The sequence below is a fragment of the Medicago sativa genome, chromosome 7 (assembly GCF_051527215.1).
Source record: "Medicago sativa cultivar Bolivia chromosome 7, Bolivia_mono, whole genome shotgun sequence".
NCBI lineage: Eukaryota > Viridiplantae > Streptophyta > Magnoliopsida > Fabales > Fabaceae > Medicago > Medicago sativa.
In genome coordinates, this window is record NC_140755.1 from 17,650,886 (window position 1) to 17,660,205 (window position 9,320).

Consider the following 9,320-nt stretch of genomic DNA (forward strand, 5'->3'; position numbering starts at 1 on the left):
CATGTATGCTATTTTAAGGTGAAACTTTAAGTGAATGTGGTTACTTCCTGCGTGTGCATGACAAAGGGGAAAAAACCCACTCACATTCACTTTTTCTCATTATTTTGTTCAAACAAGTTACAAAATCCCAGCCTAACTTCATCCTATCATTGATGAATACATTCTTGCTCGAAAAGGAATACAGCTCGTACCTTCGACATCTGACATATTCGTTAATTGAAACATTGGTCGACATTTATATAAAATGTAACATAATATTATGTTATACAAGGAATAAGATCAGAAACAAGGAATGTCAACATCTTCATTTTCAATTGTAGGGTACCTTTCTAAACTTGGACACTTTGAGATATCCAATTTTAGTGGTGAAGATCCACAGCGTATACTGCCTTTGCACACAATCTTCAATTGCGGTAAATTGTACAACTCCAATGTAGTCAACTTGGGAAGTGTAATGCTGGAACTGTCATCATTATCATCATTGTTGCTCATTGCAAATATCTCTTTCATTGAATTACAATACTTTACGGATATCGTCTCTAGATTTTGAAGTTGTTGAACTAACCTTTGGTGTAAGCAATTTCTCTATCAAATGGCAATCACAAATATGAAACGTTTTTAGATAAGAGAATATACCACTTGTTAAAGATTGTCTAACATCAACAAAATCTTTACAGACGACAATTAAACTTTCCAAACTTCTAAATTCCAAATCTTCAAGGTTGTGAATCTTGGTGCAAAAGGAACAAGAACCGGATAAACAAAACAAGCTCTCAAGTCGTTGGCAATCATATGTTCCAATTTTCCTCAAAGAAGAAGAAGTGTTGTATGACAGAGCATCACATAAGCAAACCCAATTACTATTTTTCTCTATACAGAGATATGTAAGGTCTTTAGGCAGTATGTGGGAGAAATGATCACAATCTCTAAATAGTATAGTCTTAGTTTCAGGATCACTGAGATCAAATCTTTTCAAATTAATATAATTCCACCAAACACTTTTTGATTCACCATACACATTTCCTAATCTGAAATGATATGTTTTGAGGTCAAAACTCATGTCAAGATTTTTCTGCATGTATTGGTTGTAATGTTTGCAGTCAAACGCAACTCCTAAACATTCCAACATATTCATCCTTTGAATATCTTCTACCGTAATCATTGCACGAGTATCTTGAAGATCCAGGTATTGCATTTCGTTCAAATACAAAGATCCTAATTCCAAATTCAAGCTCTTATTGTGGGATAGATCAAGCCATTTCAAATTTAGTTTATCCAAGCCTTGTGGTGCTTCTTTAATGGAAGAGTCTGAAATGACCAATCTTGACAATGACCATAGTTGTCCCAATGGGGGAACATGTTTAAGTGAATGACATCCTGTTAGTACTAAAGAAACAAGAGATCTCAACTTAGTGATAGAGTTTGGCAAAGATTCTAGTTTTTTATTATTGGATAGATCGAGTATTGTTAGATTATCCATACATTCGAAAAAGATCTCTGGAAAATGACTAACAGACAATTGATTTATAATCAAGGTGGACAACCTCAAACAATAAGGTGAAATGCACTCTGGAATTTCTTCTATATCACAACCCCACAGATGAACCAACTCTAAATCAGCTTCCCATTTATGTGTGCGGTCTCTTGGTCAATTCGTTCTTAAATTTCACCATAGCATTCCTCTTACTCTCTTTCATGATATAACATGCTGTTAGCAATTGTGTTTAGAACTGCTGCCACGTCTGCAGAGTTTATTTTAATTTTGTTTTGAATATTTTAAATATGTTTCCTAGTTTCTAGTTCAGTTTCTTTTCCTCCTGTTTTTCAGCAATCAGTTTTTTTTCTAGTATTCCATCATGGCCTAACTTATAGGAACATGATATCAGTGGGCAATTATTTTTCTATTCTGTACTTTTCTATTTGTACGTTTGAATTGAATAAAAATTGTACTCTTCTTCCACTTGTTCTAGCAACTACCTTTAATCTTTTCCTCTGCAACTTTACAAAATAACAACAAATTGGTATCTAGAGCTCTCTTCTTGAGGGACCTGTGAAATTGAAATGGATGATGAGTCAAGTTTTTCAAAAGTTGCTCCTCCTCTCTTTGATGGGAACAACTATGACATTTGGGCTGTCAGAATGGAGGCATACCTAGAAGCTTTGGACGTTTGGGAAGCCATAGAAGCAGATTATGAAGTTCCTCCGTTGCCAGATAATCCAACTATGGCTCAGTTGAAGTATCACAAGGAGAAAAAAACAAAGAAGGCAAAGGCAAAATCATGTCTTTTTGCTGGTGTTTCAGAAACAGTTTTCACTAGAATCATGACCCTCAAAACACCAAAAGCAATCTGGGACTATTTGAAGGAAGAATATGCAGGGGATGAGAGAATTCGAAGCATGCAAGTGCTGAATCTGATGAGAGAATTTGAGTTGCAGAAAATGAAGGAGTCAGAGACAATAAAAGAATACTCTGACAAATTGCTTTCTATTGCAAACAAGGTTAGACTACTCGGCACTGGATTTGCTGATTCCAGAATTGTAGAAAAAATCTTGGTTACGGTGCCTGAAAGGTATGAGGCATCTCTAGCCTCTTTGGAGAATACAAAGGATCTTTGTAAGATCACTTTGGCTGAAGTCATTCATGCCCTGAAAGCACAAGAGCAACGGAGGGCTATGAGGCAAGAAGGAGTTGTTGAAGGAGCACTTTCAGTCAAGTATCAAGACAGAGAGAAAATGTGGAAGAAAAAGAGCAAGAAGAATTTTAGTGCAAGCGGTGATGCTACAACAAGCAACAATAAGAACAAGATCGTAAGTTCAAAGGGTAATTATCCTCCATGCCAACGCTGTAACAAAATGGGTCATCCTCCTTTTAGATGTTGGAGGCGACCTGATGCAAAATGCAGCAAGTGTAACCAAATTGGTCATGAAGCTATAATTTACAGAACTGAATTTAAGGAGCAATAAGCAGATGCTCAAGTTGCTGATCAAGAGGAGGAGGATGAGGAGGAACGATTATTTGTTGCTACTTGCTTTTCAGGCAGTGATTCAAGTGACAGTTGGTTAATTGATAGTGGCTGCACTAATCATATGACATATGACAAGGAGCTTTTCAAGGAATTAAGGAGTTCAGAGACCTCAAAAGTCAGAATTGGCAATGGACAAAATATAGCTGTAAAGGGAAAAGGCACCATTGCAATTGTAAGTTGTTCGGGTACAAAACTTATCTCTGATGTTCTCTATGTTCCAGAAATTGACCAAAATTTGTTAAGTGTTGGTCAATTGATAGAGAAAGGTTTCAAGGTACACTTTGAAAACAGACACTGCCTGATAAAAGATGCTTCTGGCCAAGAGATGTTCAAGGTCAAGATGAGGGGAAAGAGCTTCACACTTAATCCATTAGAGGAGAAGCAAACTGCATTTACTGTCAAAGAAAGTGTCACAGAGATATGGCACAAGAGGCTTGGTCATTATCACCATCAAGGATTACTGCTGCTTCAAACAAAGAAATTAGTGAGGGATTTACCTATGTTAGAAGATACTCTACCTCACTGCCAAGCATGTCAATATGGAAAGTAACACAGAAAATCATTTCCAAAATCAGCTTGGAGAGCAACACGAAAGCTTCTGTTAATTCATACTGATTTATGTGGACCACAAAGAACACCGTCTCTCAATGGTAGCCTTTACTATATTGTCTTCATTGATGATTTTACAAGATTTTGCTGGATTTATTTCCTAAAATTCAAGTCAGAAGTTGCTGGAGTGTTTTTGAAGTTCAAGCAATTGGTGGAAAACGAAAGTGGCTGCAACATTCAAGTTCTAAGGTCTGATAATGGAAAAGAATATACATCTGGAGAATTTAATTCATTTTGCGAAGAAGCAGGTATAAAACACCAACTTACCGCTCCCTACACTCCACAACAAAATGGAGTTAGTGAAAGAAGAAATAGATACATAATGGAGATGACAAGATGCATGTTGCATGAGAAGAACTTACCAAAAAAGTTCTGGGCTGAAGCGGCAAATACATCAGTTTTTCTTCAAAACAGGCTTCCTACAACAGCAGTGAAGAATCAGACACCATTTGAAGCTTGGTATGGATACAAACCTTCTTTAAACTTTCTTAAAGTATTTGGTTGTTTGTGCTTCACTTATGTTCCTCAAGTTAAGCGTGATAAGCTTGACAAGAAGGCAGTACAAGGCATTTTCATCGGTTATAGCACAATATCCAAAGCTTACAAAGTTTATCAACCAGAAACGGGAAATATTGTCATAAGCAGAGACGTGCACTTTGTGGAAAATGAAGAATGGGTCTGGAATAATTTAAAAGTGTCAAATCAAGCTTCAAATCAGATTATAAATGTTGAGAGGCAGACTAGTGAAGAAGATTGGAAAAATGAGATGGTGGATGACATTCCAATCAGAGGAACTAGATTACTTTCTGATGTCTATCAAAGATGCAACATTGCTGTTTGTGAGCCTACTAATTTTAATGAAGCAAAACTTGATCAAAAATGGATGGTTGCAATGAAGGAGGAGCTGCACATGATAGAGAAAAATAATACATGGCAACTTGTTGATAGACCTCAAGACAGAAAAATCATTGGTGTTAAGTGGGTGTTTCGAACCAAGCTAAATGCTGATGGCTCCATCAACAAGCACAAGGCGAGGCTGGTGGTTAAAGGCTATGCTCAGATTTTTGGAGTAGACTACTCAGACACATTTGCACCAGTTGCCAGGCTAGATACTATCAGGTTGTTGCTTGCTGTTGCAGTACAAATGGGTTGGAAAGTGTACCAATTAGATGTTAAATCAGCATTTCTAAATGGTTTCTTGCAAGAAGAAATCTATGTTGAACAACCCGAAGGCTTTGTAAAGAAAGGAGAAGAAGACAAGGTTTATCTCCTCAAGAAAGCTCTCTATGGACTGAAGCAAGCTCCAAGAGCCTGGTACAGCAGAGTAGATAACCATCTGTTGAGTTTGGGCTTTGTTAAAAGTTTATCAGAATCTACTCTTTACATTAAGCAATGTGAGGTTGATATTCTTGTTATATCTCTTTATGTTGATGATCTTTTTGTCATTGGAAATAATGCAACCTTGATTGATGAATTCAAGATGGAAATGACAAAAGTATTTGAGATGACAGATCTTGGGCTGATGACTTTTTTTCTCGGAATGGAGATTAAGCAAAGTCAAGATGAAGTTTTCATTTGTCAAAAGAAATATGCAAGGGAAATTCTGAAAAAATTTCATATGGAGGATTGCAAGTCAGTAAGCACTCCTATGAATCAAAAGGAGAAGTTGAGTAAAGAAGATGAAACTGAAAAAGTGGACGAGGCATACTTTAGAGGTTTGATTGGGTGCCTTATGTATCTTACAACAACAAGACCAGACATCTTGAATGCTGTGAGTATCTTATCTCGGTTCATGCACTGTGCAAGTGAAATTCACTTGAAGGCTGCTAAGAGGGTGGTTAGATACATCAAAGGCACAATCAACTTTGGCATCAAGTTCAAGAAAAGCAAGGAATTTAAGCTGTTTGGGGTTCTCTGACAGTGACTGGGCAGGATCCATTGATGATATGAAAAGTACCTCAGGGTATTGTTTTTGCTTTGGATCGGGAGTTTTTTCATGGAGTTCGAAAAAACAAGAAACAGTGGCTCAATCAACTGCTGAAGCGGAATTTGTTGCTGCTACTTCTGCTGTAAATCAAGCTCTATGGTTGAGGAAGATATTGAGTGATCTTCATCTTGAGCAGAAAGAAGACACTAAGATCTTTGTTGATAATCAAGCTGCAATAGCTATTTCCCATAATCCAGTTTTTCATGGAAAAACTAAACATTTCAACATCAAGCTGTTTTTTGTGAGGGAGGTGCAGAAGGATAATGTTGTAGCTCTTGTTTACTGCAAAACTGAAGAGCAGATAGCAGACATTTTTACTAAACCTTTACCAGCTAGCAAGTTTGAAGACCTGAGAACTAAACTTGGTGTCTGCAGTATCTAAAGCAAGGAGGAGTGTTAGCTATTGTGTTTAGAACTGCTGCCACGTCTGCAGAGTTTATTTTAATTTTGTTTTGAATATTTTAAATATGTTTCCTAGTTTCTAGTTCAGTTTCTTTTCCTCCTGTTTTTCAGCAATCAGTTTTTTTTCTAGTATTCCATCGTGGCCTAACTTATAGGAACATGATATCAGTGGGCAGTTATTTTTCTATTCTGTACTTTTCTATTTGTACGTTTGAATTGAATAAAAATTGTACTCTTCTTCCACTTGTTCTAGCAACTACCTTTAATCTTTTCCTCTGCAACTTTACAAAATAACAACACATGCCATGTCTATCACCAAGCGATAATTGTATACAGATGAATAATGTGAACTACTCATCAAACTGTGGGCTTTGAGCTTATCAAAAATGGTATTCCCTTCATCAAATATTTCTTCCAAACACTTATTCCCATTTATCAGTTTATTGTCAACAAGCTTCATGATCAACTCATCTTTGTCAAACTCATCATCATTAGATAATAGTGCACAATACAAAAAACAGTTTTGCAAGTCTTTTTCTATCAAATTATCATAACTACGTCTTAATACCTCGAAGACTTCTTCAACTACCTCTTGTCCCATTTCAAATTTGTTAAGTTTATTCAATGAATGTTTCCATTGATGAAGGTCATCAATCCCTTTCATGGTTCTTGCGATCACACTGATTCCAAGTGGTAAACCCTCACATCGGGATACAATATGTCTTGCAATATTTTCTATTTCAGGCGAGAGTGTAGCAGGAGTTCCATTGTGTCCAAGTTTGACCTTAAATAACTCCCAATCTTCATCGACGCCATCAAGAGGTTTCATATTTATCATATGATTTGGCATACAATACATCCGTTGACACAAATTTCCAACGAGTTGTCAGAATCACTTTAATACCATTCACTTTTGTATGAATTCCCACCTTTTCCAAATCAATGTATTTCCAAACATCATCCAAAATAAGAACAGATTTTCGCTTTTCCTGCAGTGCCGATGACAAGTTATCTGCTCTAATTTTCTCATTGTCTTCATCAAGCTTCACGCCAATTCTTTTTGCGATATCGTGTTGCAATTTTGAGATTTTGAAATTGGGGGAAACAGTAACCCAAAACACATCTATGAAAGGTGCTTTCCTTTTTACTTCATTCTCCACGAGAGTTGCAAGTAAAGTTTTTCCCACTCCTCCCATTCCATATATACCAATAACAAAAACTCGGTCATCCTCTAAAAGTTTAAGCACTTTCCTGATATTAAAGTCTAATGCTCTCCCAACAAATTCTGTCGACAAAGTGAGAGGTTTTTCTTCGTTGTGTCGTTTCATATCTTTGAACAATTCATATATGTCACGAGAATCATTCAAGTTATTCATATCATCCACTCTTTCTTTAATATCTAGTAACTCTTCTAGCCATATATCAACTTCTTTCTTGCGCTTTTTTCCGTGAGACTCTAACCGTTGAAGTTGTTTTGTAATATCATTTTCCTCACATTCTAGATCAAAAACCAATTGTTTTAAGTGATTAACCTCATTTCCAAAAACACTTCTATTACAACCGCTCCTGTTCACACCTGTTCCATTGTTTTTGTGATGTTAAATTATTTAACAATTGAAACAATACAACGTAAATTTGGTACTCTAGATTACCAGGACCCTTTTACCCAAGAATCAAAGGGTTAAGAGTTAAGACAATAAAAAACACCTAGTGGTAGTCTTATACCTAACCTGTATAACTTTAAAACATAATCGTTTATATTGTATGTGTAAAGAAAACTGTTTTCCTTTTTCGATAATTTTATCATCTCAAAGTTGATTATTTGAATAATTAAATTGTGACAATTTAGTAAAACAAGTAACAAGAGATAAATTATAATCAATTAACACATCTAATCTGGAAAGGAGTACTGGTAAAAACTGCTTTTCATTTACCTTGAACCTGTATTGAATGAATTGATCTATTCACAGCTTCTGGTGGATTATTTGAAGTGGATGCCATATTGTTGTGAACTCCTTCATTACTAGCCACAGGATGATTGGAGCATCGCCTAATGTCTTCTCCTACTTTGCTACTCCGGTGCGCTTCAATGCCACCCAGCCCCAGGTCTGCTTCAATTCTCGAAGCACCTTCACTGAACTTAAGATTACAATGCTTGCATATCCATTCACTACCATTTTCTACTTTTGTAACATGAATCCAGCAGTGGTTGTGTTTCTCCCCACCCATGATCAAAACATTTCCTAAACACAGATTGAAGGCAAAATTCAAATAACTATATATATAGCTGGCTACAAGATTTTGATATTGGCATTTGAAATTAAAATGAATGTTCATACAAAATATGATAAAATAAACACACTAAACGCAATAATTGCGATTGTCTGTCTTTTAGCAAGTTATCATCTATTATATCAAAAGCAGGTTTTGGTATGATTCGGTATGATTTAGAAGCTTTAACAGCGAAACAGTTGGATTTCAAGAGTACAATCTAACTATCCCTATTGTACTACATGACGCACATAGTAGCAACATAAATCTACAAGCCTTCAGAACAAACTAATAGATCATTTAACATGTTGCACGCAACAGGAATAGAATATCAATCACTATGAAGCACATAAATAAACAAACACCAACATGACATTGACATAGACACTGCTAATTTAAAAATGAATAAATTATCAAATTGGTCATATCTTTGCGAGACACTCTCAAATTAGTTTCTGATTTTGTTAATATTTTAAACTAATATGTTAAAAATTTCTTAATTAGGTTTTTGTCACATTGTTAAACAAAATATGACAATTTTTCACCTCATGATTCATCCATCTATTATACGGAAAAGTTAAAAATGATATTATAAATTTATTCTCTTCAACCCCTACCCCTTTATTGGTTATCACCAGTTCTATACATCTTGAAGCCTAGTAGAATATATAAAAAAAAAAAATTGGCACACTTGTCTGGCAAGCGTCGTACGTGTGTCGGACATCGACAACTTATGCACTTGTTTCAGAAATGAGGGATGTAATAAATTTTTGAGAAAATAATATAATTCACGTAAATGAGGCAAATGATAGTTATTAATAATTTTAAGGGTAATGTTAACCAGTGCCCCGGGGCACTGGTTAATAAAGCAAATGTAGTAAGTATTGCATTGGAACATGTGTTGTCAACTACTCAGAAACATAAAAAAAAGTTATTTTCATTTTAAAATTTCTATTTTTAGGTTCCTTAACCAGTGTCCGGGGCACCGGTTAACATGACCCTAATTTTAATCATTTTTATTCCAC

The 9,320-nt window shown here is 35.6% G+C and overlaps 1 pseudogene across 1 annotated transcript; it reads right to left on the bottom strand.

The window, feature by feature from the left end:
• Positions 1-212: 212 nt before the first annotated feature.
• Positions 213-8,262, bottom strand: LOC146904712 (putative disease resistance protein At4g27220; annotated as a pseudogene). The gene is made up of 3 exons (XR_015018662.1): positions 7,959-8,262; positions 6,325-7,600; positions 213-1,708 (listed from the first exon to the last, which is right to left on the bottom strand). The product of XR_015018662.1 is annotated as a putative disease resistance protein At4g27220 (transcript).
• Positions 8,263-9,320: the final 1,058 nt, after the last annotated feature.